Source organism: Apostichopus japonicus, chromosome 1, assembly GCF_037975245.1.
Source record: "Apostichopus japonicus isolate 1M-3 chromosome 1, ASM3797524v1, whole genome shotgun sequence".
NCBI classification, from domain to species: domain Eukaryota; kingdom Metazoa; phylum Echinodermata; class Holothuroidea; order Aspidochirotida; family Stichopodidae; genus Apostichopus; species Apostichopus japonicus.
The window spans coordinates 10811482-10828453 of NC_092561.1; the positions used below are offsets into that span (position 1 = coordinate 10811482).

The 16972-nt window shown below is 36.7% G+C and overlaps 1 protein-coding gene across 4 annotated transcripts in view; it reads right to left on the reverse strand.

Moving 5' to 3' along the window:
* LOC139967123 (echinoidin-like) overlaps positions 1-7817 on the reverse strand; it is a 39714-nt gene extending 31897 nt beyond the window's left edge. The window contains exons 1-2 of one of the 4 annotated variants that reach the window (XR_011792901.1): positions 7516-7712; positions 27-4190 (exon numbers count right to left, since the gene is read on the reverse strand). The gene's annotated coding sequence lies outside the window, so the exon portion shown is untranslated. The other 3 variants (XR_011792905.1, XR_011792903.1, XM_071970843.1) reach the window with 3 other exon arrangements.
* Positions 7818-16972: the final 9155 nt, after the last annotated feature.

Below are 16972 nucleotides of genomic sequence, written 5' to 3' on the forward strand. Positions count from 1 at the left end.
AGTAAGAAACACTGAGATATACTCACCAGACCATAAAAAAGCATCTTTCCTGACCGATATGTAGCTACAAGTAGCTTCTCTCCCTCCTCTGTCATCAATGTTGTCATACACCGTGATCGTTTGGTTGCCAACAACTGCTGACCATCTTGACTGTACTGTGTGATGATACATTTTCCAGTAAAATACTGTCTATCTGACCACAAGATGTATACAAAACCTGCCCTGTCTTTACATACACTCAAAGGATACCAAGTCAGTCCGTCAATATCTGGTTTCGGAAACTCGTACAGTAACTCTGCTTCTGTTTTACATGTATCCATGGTTACAGCGCATGCACATCTACTCTCTGCATCGCATATCAGCAGCATGCCTTTATTATAAATGATATCTCTTGACCGTTTCATAACCCCTGGCAGCTTCAGAGCTCGAATGAAATTCAACTCTTCATCAAATATGAATAGCGATCCAATAGATGTACCTAGAATGATGTGGCCACGTATAGTATCAGTAGTTATACACGTCGCATATTTCTTACCCACCGTTTTGATGTCATCAAAGAGGGACGTGATGTTATTTTGAGTAAAGGACCCATCTTGAATATTATAAACACCAACCTGATTGGATTCACAAACCGAAGCTATCTTATCACGTGATAAAGCAGCACAGTGACGAAAGGGTTGAAGAGAGGTCCCTTTGACTTTATCTATCTTGTTTTGGCGAATCTGACGTCCTTGTTTGTTTATGACTGTGATAAATGAATGGTCAGATAATAACCTCCCAGAGACGATAATGTTACCAGAGCCAGTACTTGTTATACCAGTAAAACAAAACTGACTACCTTTGATCACATCAACATTAACAACAGATTCTACACTATCCGATATACAGGGGCGTATCCAGGATTTTCTAACCCGGGGGGCGCGAATTACTATCTAAGCGGAGCGCCACCATCGGTTGGCGCGCAGCGTACAAGAAAATTTCTGGTTTTGTTACCCCCAGATCACCGGAAATGACACTTCTCGGGCTTGAAAATGACCAACCAGATGTACACTTTTGCCTGAGAACCAAGTATTTCCTAATAGTTCTTTCCATCCATAACCTTTTTGAAGATTGTCACCAGTCACACATCATGTTCGACCTCATCGCATCTCCAGTGGATCATTGCTTTTTGTAGTGATTCGACGTCGCGGCCCACAATACCCAACAGCCCCACTTTTGAAGGTTTTAAGCCCATTTTTTGTTCAGAATTTCAAAATTCACATTTCTCGTGATTAAACTCACTTCAAAACATACCCATAATATTGCAAAAAATTTCATCTATGGACAACCAATATAGAAAAACCTCCTTGAACCCCTAACAGACTGGTCAAAATTACACGAGTAGAGGGAAGTATGGTGAAGAAAGTTGATCAGGAAATTTTCGAAAATTCAGACACAGTTAATTCATTGGTGTACAAATATTGAAACCTCCTACAACGGCTGTTATAAAACTTCGTTGAAGGAAATGAAAAAATACCAGATATTTCCGAAACCGAACACTACACACATAGGTCAAGGAGGCGGGGGGGGGGGGCTAACGAAATATTTCTTTCTGAAAATTCGGGCAATATGCTGAGAATTTTTCGGGCACCTATACTGAAAGAACATTGCAATGATGTAGCTAAAGGAAATGAATAGTTTAAAAATTATCTCCTTGGTAATTAAAATAAAGTTCTAAGCTTGGCCGACTAATTCACCATTACTAATGTAAAAGAGAGTTTTGACATAATTGGACCTCCATGCTTTATCTCCATCTACATAGGACAATTCGTTATTTATATAAGCATCCCGCGGTATACTGCGCAACTTTCAGTGACCGTACGGTACATGATGGCATGCGATGTAATAACCGATGCTTGCTTGTTTGATATTGACATTAACATGTTGATCGCGCGCGGAGCGCGCGAAAATGTTGGTTATATTTTCGGGCAAGTAGTTACAGCTCCCCAAATCAAATTGGGCTCCTTCGCCTTTGACTACACACATAGACAGTTTTGAGGCTGTTCATCCTGGAACGCCATTTTCATGCTCACTGATATGATGTGATATCTGCTGTTTGCTTTACAAATTCGAACAGGCGCGTAGCGAATAATTTGCCAAGGGAGGGGCCTGTAGGCAAACTATCTAAGCGTAGCGCCACCACGAGTTGGCGCGAAGCGTACAAGAAAATTTTGGCCGAAAATGCCTCCCAGATCGCTGGAAATGACACTTCCCATGCCGTGTAAGTTGCATCTAAGCATTTTGTATTTCGAATTTACTAGCGATATCATAAAAAAAAAATATGCTCGGGGGTGGGGGCGGCGGTCGTAAATGCGTCATGTTCCCCGACGACGCGGTCGAGTTCGGGACCAGCCACAGTTGGTTTCATAGCAAAATTGTTTAAGGCGTCCATACACACACACACGTTATGATAGACCATATATAGATACATTAGTGAGAGAGAGGAAAAATGGAAACGTCAAATATGGAGTTGTCGGTGTAAGGGGTAGGGTGAGGCGCTTGCCCCCTTCCGAAATCCTCGATCCGTCACTGGCTACCCGGCCATGTGTATATAATAGGGTTCAGCGCTGTAATGATGTCACTGTTCCTCCTTCTCTTCCCGGTGTCTTGGCGTGTATCTTCTACTCCCTCCTTTTCACCTTTTTCTCTCCTTCTTCTTTTCCCTTCCTTCCTCTCCTCCTCCTCTTTTTTCCCCTCTTCTTCCTTTTTTCCACTCTTTTTGCCCTCTTTTTTTCTCTCCTCTTTTTCTTACCCGGGAGGCGCGCGCCCCCAACGCCCCACCCCCACTGGATACGCGCCTGGATATATGTACCTTATCAATACACAATATTGGTAAATCATCCCTTGTTATATCAGATAAAAATTCAATTTCTATAAAATCTTTCATTATATCCTCAACCAGAGGTTCACTCGCTGCCCTAATATCAGGAATACACTGTGCGTCTGTCCAGTGGTTATGTGATTCAAGGACACTCGAAGATATCGTCGACAAATTTTCAAACTTATTGACCCATTGATTACAAAGATCTGATAAGTTTTGTGTTTCTCTAAGCTTGCGTTGCTGTTGTTCGTCTATTGATTTATTTCTCTCATTCATTACCGCATCAAGTCGGTTCATTTTTTCGACAATCTTTAATTCTCTGTTTTCTATTTCATTTCGTTTGGTGTCCTCTTTCTCTTTTGATTCCCTAATTTTGGTTTTAATCATTCTGTCGTACTCGTCTTTTATTGCTCTAATTTTCTCTTCCATTTCTGTTTCTAATTCTTTCATTTTGTTTCGAGTACTCTCTTCAAGAACTGTTTTGAATCTGCTGAATTCTCTCTTTTCTTTCTCTTTCTCATTCTGTAACTCCCTGGTCTGATCTTCGTACTGCTTTTTCCATTTTGCTTTAGTTTCAGCGACAATGGACAGAACGTCGTTATTCATTCTGTTGATTTTATCAGCATAGTTGAATACAGTTTCTTTACGTTTAACAAGTTCTTCCAATATATTCTTCAAGTGTTCCCTTTCGTCGTTCGCCACTTTCCTGACGTCTCGAAGTTCATGACCTTTGTGTTCATCATACGTACATGTCAAACAAACGGGGAGGTTTCCGCAGGTACAACAACACAACTTAGCCTTGTGTTCCGGGTGAATATGGCACCTAGGAGCTTCCATCAATGATGCAAGTTTTTCTTGTGTAAGACTTTTCCCCTCAAGATCATTCAGGGCTAATAAGTGTTTCTGATGTTTGACAAACATCTTCTTGGTCAAATGAAATTGATAACACTGAACACAAAGAAATCCTTTGCATGTAAAACAGTACGCTGTAACCTTTAACTTCTCTTCACAGCCAATACATTCTCTCTCTTCTTTGTTTTCAAATGTGGTCTGTAGCTGAATAAACTGCAGCATACTTTTCATATGGAAGTCAGTCTTGAATCCATCGATTCCATTGTTTGGTATTTTGCAGACATCTTTACATAGAGGACATTTAAATGTCCCAACCTGTCCTTCTAATATAGGTTCCAGACATTGCTTACAGAATCTATGGAGACATGGTAATTGTTTCGGTTCTTTAAACAGATCCAAACAAATTGAACATTCGAAGAATGTATCTGCGATGTCTTTCCAAGGCGATGGGCAGGCCATATTTGTCTCGAAATTGAAGCTGTAAAAAGAAAGTTATTAAGATCAGTGTTTGTGAATATCATACTTTGGATTAACAAATTGAGAGTAAGAAAATTAAGTAGAAAAATCTTAAATGAACGAATGCATGTAACCTACGATATGACTGGTATTTCTTGCCACATATAAACACAGAAGTCGATATATTGGTGCAACTCGATCACTGACATAATGGAACTGTTCGGGCGTAGCTGATGACAAATACGATCTCATAGACGTTTATGGTGCTGGAACGATACCACCAACAGCACACCATGCCTTTAATGCACTTTACCTCGATACAAGAACCAGTTGAGTAAGTAAGTGAGTGAGTGAGTGAGTGAGTGAGTGAGTGAGTGAGTGAGTGAGTGAGTGAGTGAGTGAGTGAGTGAGTGAGTGAGTGAGTGAGTGAGTGAGTGAGTGAGTGAGTGAGTGAGTGAGTGAGTGAGTGAGTGAGTGAGTGAGTGAGTGAGTGAGTAAGTAAGTGAGTCAGTGAGTCAGTGAGTCAGTGAGTCAGTCAGTGAGTCAGTGAGTCAGTGAGTGAGTCAGTGAGTCAGTGAGTGAGTGAGTGAGTGAGTGAGTGAGTGAGTGAGTGAGTGAGTGAGTGAGTGAGTAAGTAAGTGAGTCAGTGAGTCAGTGAGTCAGTCAGTGAGTCAGTGAGTCAGTGAGTGAGTCAGTGAGTCAGTGAGTGAGTGAGTCAGTGAGTGAGTGAGTCAGTCAGTCAGTCAGTCAGTCAGTCAGTCAGTGAGTCAGTCAGTCAGTCAGTCAGTCAGTCAGTCAGTCAGTCAGTCAGTCAGTCAGTCAGTCAGTCAGTCAGTCAGTCAGTCAGTCAGTGAGTCAGTGAGTCAGTGAATCAGTGAGTCAGTGAGTCAGTGAATCAGTGAGTCAGTGAGTCAGTAAGTAAGTCAACTTTATTGAATCCCAGAAGGAAATTACATTTCTGCGGTGAGGAATACAATGAATGATACAAAATACAAAGAACACTGATACAATGAATCATACAAAATACAAAAAAAACATTGATAATATACAACAGTTAATTGCAGTCTAAACAAAATATGCACTAACAGCGCAACTAACTGGAACGGCCACCCACCTACCTCGTGAAGTTCTTGTTGTGAACATCAATGGCAGTGCCTATAAACGAAGAACGATGTCTATTTGTGTGTGACGTCAGCGACCTCTATCTACTAATCACCATTGTAATTTGGTTATATTATTCCCCACTTAATGGTATACCAAAATACAGATGAACTAAGGAAACATGTTTGAAATTATCACCATTCATATTTCAAGACTTACCTTACTTTAATGTTGACCTATTCCCTTAGTCTTGTATCAACCTGGCTGGATTTTATCTTTCTTACGTTGTTACGAACCGGACCAAAGAAGGAAATACATGAGAATATACGCAGTACATATATGTACAATGGATATAACGCACGGAACTTTTATACAACTGAGTTTGGACTTTGATATCACGAGAACACTCACGCTGAGCTGATATGGTTGGTGTTTTATAACAAGAGTAATATTACGTAAACTATTAGTACTAGTACATATATACACATAAACATATACCAAATGTGTGCATGTTGTAGACATCTATATAACAAGGTGATTTTATTCTTGCGTGACACCTGGATGTTGAATAGATAAGTCTATCTTAATTTATGTCTAGTCACTTGTCAGATGTGACGTTAGTTACAATAGATTTATGACTGGCATATCAATTCAGGGACCAAACAGAATCACACTTGAAGATTTATATGTGTGACTCCGGCCCTTGGCCCGTCGGGCTTCGCCCTTGGACCCCATGAGGGGCCCAAGGCGGGCCCCTGTACCCCACCCGATACAGTCTTTGCGCCAAGACGCTCATCCCTTCAGTTTTATCCATGTTTAGTAATTGATGTCCACCCCCATCCCCCCCCCCGACCACCCCACTTTTTAATTGGGATTGATGCCACTGTGTAAAAGTAGCTCTGAACACAATTTTGTGCTAATAACATAACTCCAAAATTACCTAGGGCCAGATGTGAATGAAGGACTATATAAACGAGGGTGTGCTGTCGTTGGGTCAATGAAGCTTACTCCTCACCCCGCTCCCGCCCTGTATGGGTGGGGGGGGGAGCTGGCTGTCTTATAGTAAGTAAAATGAAGAAGTCATATGGTGCATTCTCAGGCATGTTTAGACTATAATTTATTATATTATAAGTATCTATAAACGGAAGGTTGTGCTAATAAACAAATATCAATTCAACATTCCCCTGCACTGTTAAAGATAGATGGCTGAACCTTGATGAGAAATTGAAATGGTTCAGTCGCATATTATCATATTTTATATTATAAATATTTAAGAATGCACCATGTGACGTCCAAACGTCTTTTTTTTTGCTGGGGAAAAGTCAGAGACCCCAACACGGGAGTCAGCTACAATGATCTCAGGCAAGGGCGTAGGAACCGGGGAGCTGGGGGGCGCCAGCCCCCCAATGAAAAATGTGGGGGGCGGAAGTATCATTCCGCCCCCCCCCCCGCTCCGCGAGTCAGAAAACCCCTTTTTCATTCTAAATGAGAAAAAAAATCTCATTTGGAGCACCAAATTGCATCTAAAAGGCCAGGTGAAAATGCAAAATTATTTACAAAATGGATTGGGTGTTGAAGTGTGCTATATTGCACCAAATTACATCTGAGGCCACATGGAAAGCAAAAAAATTCCAAAGGGGAGGGGGAACCCCCTCCCCTTAGACCCCTCCCCCAGGCCGGCCATCAGTCATCAGCCCCCCCTCCCCCCACTCAAAAGTACCTTCCTACGCCACTGATCTCAGGGTAATATTCACTCTTTTACAAGTTCTTTAAATTCACCTGTAGCTATTCCAAGAAGCTTGATACCCCTACCTAAAACATGGCAAATAGTTATATATAGTCATTCCATCACTACCTTCATGTGGCAGCTCTTAAACGTTATGGTATCATATGTGATTTGATCTGACTTTTATTAGGAAGGTCTTATGCATTAGTACTATCAATAAAAGGAACGATACATACATTTTATATTATAGTGTTATTCCCTACTGTAATATGGTGTTTATTATCATGGAAATAGTGTTGCCTGTACTTCTAAACTATTCCATTAATTCGTTAAATACCTACCATAGAACATTATTACTGTACTCGATTCAAAGCTCGCTGTTTAACAATGTAAATATCTACTGTTCTTCAGTTTTATAACCAAGCATGCACCATTCAATACTTCCTGGTTAAAATGGCCGTGCACCTTCCTTCAAGCATTGAACACAGACACCTATCGCGGAACAGAAGTTGTTACTAACCTTGTGCTTTTTGCTTTTAGTCGATGAAGTATTAAGGCCTCTTTGTAGTTATAGTTGAAATATCAGAATTATTTGACTCCTAGTTTATCCAGTTGTTGAAAGTACAACAGACGAGACGTAAATTACCTATGTCCGTTCAAAACCACGCGATTATAATGGAAATCCCCAGTTGCTGATTTGGGTGTCAATGTATTGAGCAATTACCTTACACCCTCCCGTAACTTGTTTAATGGTACATTTGTGCAGAGACATATTTCTACATTCCGTGCGTACACATACACACAGATGCCAACACAAATCAATACAGGGTATGCGAGTTAGCATGGTAACGATGTATGTTGAATAATAATAATAATTATTATTATTATTATTATTATTATTATTATTATTAATAATAAGGATAATAATTATAATGATAATATTAATAATAATAATCATAATGATAATAATAATAATAATAATAATAATAATTATCATCATCATCATCATAATAATCATAATCATAATCATAATAATAATAATAATAATAATAATAATAATAATAATAATAATAATAATAATAATAATAATAATAATAATCATAATAATAATCATAATAATCATAATAATCATCATAATAATCATAATAATAATAATAAAAATAATAATAATAATAATAATAATAATAATAATAATAATAATAATAATAATAATAATAATAATAATAATAATAATAATAATAATAATAATAATAATAATAATAATAATAATAATAAAAATAATAATAATAATGATAATGATAATAATAATAAGTAATAAGACTTTAAATTCAATATACAAACTTAAAGTAGAACGATAGTGACAGAAAAAAAATCTCTCATTTTCCTATATAATGTAGTTTATATGTTACCAAGCAACATATTTTTTTAATTTTCCAAATAGCACACCGGAAAGTAATAAAAAAGGGAATTGAAACATCATTTTTTCGTCTCCGTAATTAAGGAATTTGCAAACACTGCAACGACCTGGAACAGCCCTCAGTTCAGTGAATGACGTCACTGTGATGATCTTTTTTGTTGTGAACTGTTCAGTACGGAGCTGTGCGTGCATTTCGTGTCAGCATAACTGTTATTTTCCGGCGTAATGTTCAAGACATAAATAGAAAATGAATATCATGGTGTTTCTTGATTTCTTCACCTCGTGGCTACAAGTTTTTCTTTACGAAATTTGCGGCGATTTCGCAACGATTTCCCAATATCTGAAGAGGTAACTCGCAAGCTGACCTAAAGTAACGTAAATCTCAAGATCACGTTTTTGGCGGGTTTTATACAGAGTGATGTATGAATGTGCTCACTTACCAGTCAAACTGGCACAATAACAATAGTGACGATAGTCTCAAACGTAGTTTAGTATAACATCCGAAAGAAAATCCAAAGTTTTAAACAAAGTAGATTCGCTTGTATGCACTAGGCCTACTGTAAAACAAAAACGTTCCTTGTTCCGTGCGTCATTAAATCCAACAGAAAGGTTTCACTGAGCTTGAAATACAACCGCATTTGAACTCAATCGAGTAGTTAGTCTAGCTCGAACAATTTTCTCACTACATGCAATGCCTATTGAGTTTATTCACATGCATGCCTCGTGGTTTGGGCTTCAGGAGGAATCGTATTCTAGCCCAACTTCACGTAGGTCCGCAAACGGTACTTTCACACTGTGCAAACATAAGTGACATTGTGCGCTACCGTAAGTAATACTTCCACGATGTTTTGTTTCCCTCGAGCATACATACATTTCCTATTCGTATTACATTTAAAGTGGTTTGGAGGGTATGAACACATCTCTGCCCAAAAAACTCTGCCTAAGCGACGTCCATGCCGGCATGCCCCAATTGAAATTTGCACGTGGATTCTCTCCTCACATAGTCATTGGGTTGTTCAGGTCTGACATATGTCTTCCAGTTCCAACACTTTCTGTTGCATTTATCGGGATATATATAAATAATGCGGCATAAAAGCATCAATCTTTCAAACTTTTTTTACTTTAGTGACCTTGCCACACGCAAATTTCAATTGGGCCCGAGATGGCTCTATGACCGATTATTCCGTAATTTACATTGGGGCAGTTGGCTTCACTAAAACGACAAGAAAAAGCAGGAACAATAACACCTTATTAAAATTAGACCGTTAAATGTCTCACGCAGTGTATCAAATCTCCTCTCTGGTTTAGGTTGTTTGTCGAGTCCAATATAGAGTAGCTTGCGACTAAACTTACACACTAAGTGCACACTGCTGAAGTACACTACGCCGAGCTCACTTTGTTATCATCATAATGACGTCACATGTCACTGTAGATCACGTGATCATCATATCGCTGTTCGCGAAAAGCCCAATTTTTGTTTAAAAAATCAACGAGTTTAGGAATTTTGTTTAAGCCTTTCCCAACATCGGATTGACTTGAATTTTCACATGTGTAATATGGAAACCAACTAGAATACTCTTGAATAAAATCGTATTTTTTCGTCGATGCTGAAAAATCACTATCGTTCATCTTTAAAAATTCGAAGGGTGATGTTATTTCTAATAAAGAGGAAGTTCTTTCCGAGATTCGGACTATTTACCAACGCCTTTATAGTTCAAATGGTTGTATTCCAGATCCTTTTTTACTGACTTACCATGATCCCAAAGTAGAGGTTGATAATTTATTGGCTTGTGAGGGTTTGCTTTCTCTATATGAATGCACCAAAGCCCTCGAAGCGTTGAAAAAACGACAAGGCGCCAGGTAGCGATGGTCTTTCGGCCAATTTTTATAAAAAGTTTTGGGATTCAATCGGTGAATTAGTTTTAGAGTCTCTTAATCATGGCTTTGATAATGGTAGTTTTTCCACTGAGCAATCGAGGGGTATTATCACTCTCATCCTGAAACCTACGAAAGACCCCATGTCCCTGCAGAATTATCGCCCTATTACTTTATTTAACACTGACTATAAGATCGGTGCTAAATCTATTGCCACCAGGCTGAAAACTGTAATTCAATCTCTTATTGGCCCTCATCAAACTGGTTTGTTAAAAGACAGATTTATCGGTGAAAACATAAGATTTGTTTTAGATTTAATAGATTACGCGGCAGAGCGAGATATTCCTGGCTTTATTTTCATGATAGATTTCGAAAAAGCTTTCGATAAGCTTGAGTGAGATTTTATTAATAAGGCACTATCCTTTTTCAATTTTGGTACCAGTTTTAAAAAGTGGGTGAATGTTTTTTACAAAAATACTACTGCTTGTGTATGTAACAACGGTTTTTCCACTGGCTTTTTTCCCGCTTGAGAGAGGAGTAAGGCAGGGATACCCGCTAAGACCTTATTTATTTATTCTTGCAGCGGAAGTTTGTGCATTAAAAATTAATAATAAGGAAGTCAGGATCATGCAATACGCTGATGACACAACTCTTTTTCTCGATAATAGAAGAAGCTCTTCAAAGGAGGCATTTAACATTCTTAATCAACTGAGACTAGCTTCCGGATTGACAATTAACTTAACCAAATAGAGTCTTTTCCCGCTAGGTCCGCTTGCCTCCCGTTGTCCGACCTTTATTCAGGACTTTAACATCAGATTCACTCTTGGGCCCGTAAAGTTATTAGGTATGTTCTTTACTGGCAATGGAAATGATCTCTTCCGTTTGAATTATGTTCCTTAGCTTTCTCGTCTTAAAAAGTGTTTAAGTGTTTGGAAATGTAGGGATTTGACCCCGATCGGTCGTAATGTTGTTGTCAATACATTTGCTTTGTCGCAGCTTGTTTTTCTCTTTCGGGTCCTTCCAAATCCACCTTCCCACTTTACTAAGGAGATAGAAAGTATCATTTTTGATTTTATATGGGCGGGAAATCCTGATAAAGTGAAACGCTCAGTCATGATTAATTCTGTCGGTGAGGGGGGGGGGGGGCTAAAGGTAACTCATATTTCTAGTTTTATAAGCAGTCTTAAATGCACCTGGATTAAACGGTATAACAGCGACCTATATGGGTTGTGGAAAGTTTTTTTCGACATTTACTTAAGATCGTACGGAAAAGAACTTATTTTTTACTCTAATTGCTTAAAGAATGACATCATTAATATTTCAAATCCTTTCATTTACCAACTCCTTAGTGCGTGGTGTGAAATTTCTTTTATGAACCCGAATAGTAACTTTGGAAATCAAATTATCTGGAACAATTCCCACATACGTATTAACAATGATATTACCTTGTATAAGAATTTACTCTTGAAAAATGTATAATATGTTGGGGATTTGTTTGATAATGACGGGAGACCTCTCCCGTTTGATTGGTTCAAGCGCAAATTCCATATTATGCGTTTTCCTTTCACCCTATATTGGGGTTTAATTGATAGTATCCCGAAAAGTTGGAGAGGGCTGCTTGCGTTAGAAATAATATTGATAATGATAACATAATTCTATTCAATGAAGTTCTAAAAGCCTCATCAGTCTCCCAACTAGTTTATAAGCGCCATTTGCGTCGTCTATCAGACATACCAACCGCCATTGAAAAGTGGAATACGACCTTCACCAACTTAACCTAAAAAGACTGGCATCGCTTCTTTCATATGCCGTATTGCACTGTCTCTGAAGCTTAAATCCAAATTTTCCAGTTCAAATTTATTCATAGAAGTGTTGCCACGAATAGGCTTCTTTCATTGATGGGTAAAAGTGATTCAGATCTTTGTACCTTTTGTAAAATTGAAACTGAGAATATTGAGCACTTATTTTGGAAATATCCCATAACTGCCTCTTTTATTTTAGATGTTGAAAATAAGTTTCTTAGGAAGCAGTTCTTTTTTTTTAAAAGCAGGCTATCTTTTTTGGTTATAACAACGGGAGGGGACATCCCTACAACTTTCTGATACTTCATATGAAATACTATATTTATGATTGCAAAAGGAATGAACGAAATCCATTAATCAATGAGTTTTACGTTAAATTCAAATTCATAATCAGTATTGAAAGGTTCAACTATTTAAGAACTTCCAGCTTTAGAAAACATAAAGTTACTTTTTGTGGAGTTATGGCACGCCTTTTCCTTATGTCCTGATTTATTCAATTAAGCCATATCGATTCCGTTTCCTTTACACTAGTTTTTTGCTATATACTTGCACATGTACTCGAAAAGTGGTGTTCCATGTAATATATAGACTTACAAAAAAAATGAAGAAGTTATGTTAGAAATCTAAAGAGAATTTCTTTTTGCATTGATGATAAACGATGAATAAACGGAGGGAAAAAAATAATAATAATTATAATAATAATAATAATAACAATATTAATAATAATAATCGTAATCATAATCATAATAATAATCATAATAATAATCATAATCATAATCATAATTATAATAATAATTTTAAAATAACAACAACAATGATAATAATAATATTAGCGCAATTTAGTACATTTTCCAATTATTTACTTTGTCTTGTCTTTTAGATGCAGATTAGTGCGCAACAAAATATCGCTTTTACTCCATTACACTGCTTAAACCAAAGTGACTTTTCTCTCAGTTTAAATGTTTCTAAACTGCACCCCAACTATATAGAATTCAGAGGTCAACGTCTGAAAGCCTTATTTGTAGTTCGGAATAATTTGGTAATACTGAATATTTTGCCTCAAATTAATACCTTTGAAAGGCTATGGCAATGTTGTATGATTCATTTTTGATGTAACTTAACAAAAATTTCATTTTTTTTAAAATTACAAATCTAGTTTAAAGTGATGTTGTAAATATTTCTAATATAGGCTATAGCATTGTGCTATTATTAATTTTTCTAAAGATATAACCTTGCGGTTCTATTAATTTTCGATGTTAATTAACAAAATATTCCAATTCGAGAAAACTACAAATGTAGGTATCAAGTAATGTTGTAAATACTTCCATGGATGATGTATTGTCATAACATAGGTTCCTCCTTGAAACAAGCTATTTTCATTAGAAAGATCAGACCTTACCTTTATCTCTCAGTTTCAATGATTGTAGACACCATCGTAGTCGTTTAGAAGTCAGAGATAAACGTCTCGAAGCCTTGTTTGTCATCCGGAACAATTTCGTGAAACTTAATGTTTCAAATGAACTCTTTTTTGATTTTATTCATTTTCGATAAAAAATATTAACATTTTCAAATTAGTTTAAAAATGAAAATCTAGGGTAAAGTGATATTGTTAATACATCCATGAGTAAGTTATTTTCATGACATTTGTTCTTCCTTACAACGACAAGATCTGACTTTTTCTCTCAGTTTTTTAGTATTTTATACTCCACCGTAGCCGTTTAGAAGTTAGAGATAATAAACGTTGGGAAGCTTTATTTGAAAACGGAACAATTTGGTAAACCTGAATATTTTGCCTCAAATTAACACATTTGATAGGCTATATATAGCCTTTTGGTTTATTGATTTCGATGTAAATTAACAAAATTCTAAAATTGCTATTAAAAAAAAACAAATCTAGGGTAAAGTGTTGTTGTAAATACATCCATGTTAGAATGTTAGACTTGACCGTAGCCGTTTAGATGAAGTGATAAACGTATGTATTACTTATTTTATACGTTATTTTTTTATTCGATATAATGTTGTTTCTATTACTACAATACTTCTAGGAAATATTGATGTTGTAAATTAACACAATTTAAGTTATTTTATCACAAAGGTTCCTTATGAAAAGTTCTTATTATATTTATAATGTTGATTCAATTCAATTCAATTCATAAGACTTTATTTCAATCTCTCGCATTAAAGTATGCAATTATGACAATAGACGTGGGTAAATGTACAAGAGAACAAGAGAATGAGGAGTGCCAACAAGAAGCTCTGCAGAGCTTGTTTACGTTGACACCCCTTTACAAATAAAACATAGAAAGAAAGCTTAAGTATACAGAGAAAACAGAACAAAGATGGCAAAGAAAGGAAAATACAAAATCAATGATAGTTTGATATAAGATACTCTTTAAGACGTTTTTTGAAGGTGTTCAAACTTTTACAACCAGTAATAGTAGTAGGGAGGGAATTCCAAAGTTTTACGCCGACATAACGAATACCAAGTTGTGCAGACCTAACTCTAAAGTAAGGAACAGTCAATTGATTTGGCGCACGGTTGGGATAAGGATCGTTACGTAACTGAAAATAGTTGCGAAAAGTCGACGGAGCATTATCATGTAACCAATTGAAAATAAAAATACCAACATAGTAACGATTTATATCATAGATACTAAGAGCGTTAAGAGTAGTAAACAGGGGTGCTGTATGCTGGAGGTAATCCGCATTACAAATATAACGAATGGCTCTCTTTTGAAGTAAGTAAAGGGGTTGAATTCTAGAGGCATGGGTACTGCCCCAAATAACATTACAATATGTAGGATAGGGAAGTATGAGTGTATTATACAAAGTGACCAATGTGCTTCTGGGAATGATTTGGCGAAGTCTATTAAGAACTCCAGCGCCTTTAGACACTTTCATACAAATATTCTGAATATGATTATTTCAAGAAAGATGATTATCTATATAAACCCCAAGAAATTTAGTAGTCTTAGACAGCATAACATCAACACCGCAAAGTCTGATACTATTAATGTTAGGATTTAAGTGCGTTGAAGGTGTACTAAACACAATAGAGGTAGTTTTCTTAACATTTAGTGACAATTTATTTGCACAAAACCAATCATGAATATATGTAAACTCATTCTGTATAGTATCCAATAGAAAATTAATGTCATTACTGGAAAAGAACAGGTTAGTATCATCAGCATAAGAGATTATATGAAATGTGTTGCTGGCTCTATAGAGGTCATTAACATAAATTATAAACAACAATGGACCAAGTATGGACCCTTGAGGAACACCACACTTAATTGGCTTAGAATCAGAATTTATATTATTAATAACAACAAACTGGTGACGATCAGCCAGATAGCTTTTGAACCACTGAAGTACAGTTCCCCGGAATCCATAATGACTAAGTTTTTCAAGTAAAATGTTATGGTCAAGGGTATCAAACGCCTTCGACAGATCCAGAAATATACCAGAAGCATACTGATTATTTTCGAAAGCTTCCATAACTTTACAAGTAAATGTAAAATAGCATGTGTAGTTGAGGGAAACCAAATTGATAGTTATACAGTAAATTATGCTTAGCAATAAAGTTATATAACCGTGAGAACATTATTTTTTCGATTACCTTGGAGAAACATGGGAGAACTGAAATGGGTCTATAATTATTCACGGATTCCTTTTCACCGGCCTTTAAGACAGGAACAACTCGAGCTATTTTTAAAGATGTGGGAACAACACCAAGCTCAAAAGAGAGATTACAAAGATATGTGAGTGGAATACATAATGAATGGGCAACATGTTTTACAATAATAGCAGAAACACCATCAAACCAGCAGCGGATGGCTTGAGTGATAGGAGTACTTTAAGGACCTCATCTCTTGTTGCAGGAATAATGAATAAAGAGTCAATGACTGGTGCTTGCAGGTATATTTTGTAGTGAGAATTAACATTAGGAATCTTATGTTGAGTGGCTGGACCAATAGTAGTAAAATAATCATTAAAAATGTTTCCAATATCCAATGGATTAGAAAAACTGACCCCCTGATAATTAATCTGTTCAGGAGTGCAATTAGCTTGTCGACCATGTAAAAGTGTATTTATTGACCGCCACATACTTTTCGCATCCTGGTTGTTATTATTAAACATATTGGTGTAGTAAGACTTTTTGGCCAGCCTGATAACAGACGTAAGACGATTACGAAAACGTTTGTAGTCGTTCAAGTTGTTTGCAGTGCGACTACGGAGATATCTTTTATATAAATGATTCTTTGTACGGCAAGAATTAAGGATGGCAGGAGTCATCCAGTCACTCTAATACCCTTCTTTGTACTAGGAACACACGGAAGACAGTTGTTTAAATGCTTACTAAATATTTTATTAAACTGATCAAATGCAACGTTTACATCATTGCCATAAAAGACATCTTGCCAAGTTTCGTTTTCAATAGCAGACCGAAATAACCGTATAGTTGCTGGATTAACGTGCCTCCTTAAAGTAATTGACGGAATACTAGTTTTAACATTGTCAATTTCAACAATAGTAAAAACAGGGAAATGATCCGAAATGTCGTCACAAATTATGCCCGAGGTAGATGACAGTGATGGACTATTCGTAAACATTACATCAAGAAGTGTAGCAGAGTGTGACGTTATCCTAGAAGGCAAATTGTGGAGTGGACGAAAAGAGTGAGAGTGTACAAGGTTGATAAACTGATTACCGATGTTTTCCGATGTAATTAAGAGATTACAGTTAAAATCGCCCATTAAGAAACAACTCCTGCCTTCTCGATTCAATGAAATAAATAAAGTAGAGAACATGTCAAGCACAGTTTCGCTAACACCGGAGGGGCAATAAATAACCCCTATGATGATTGACGAATGAGAAGCCTG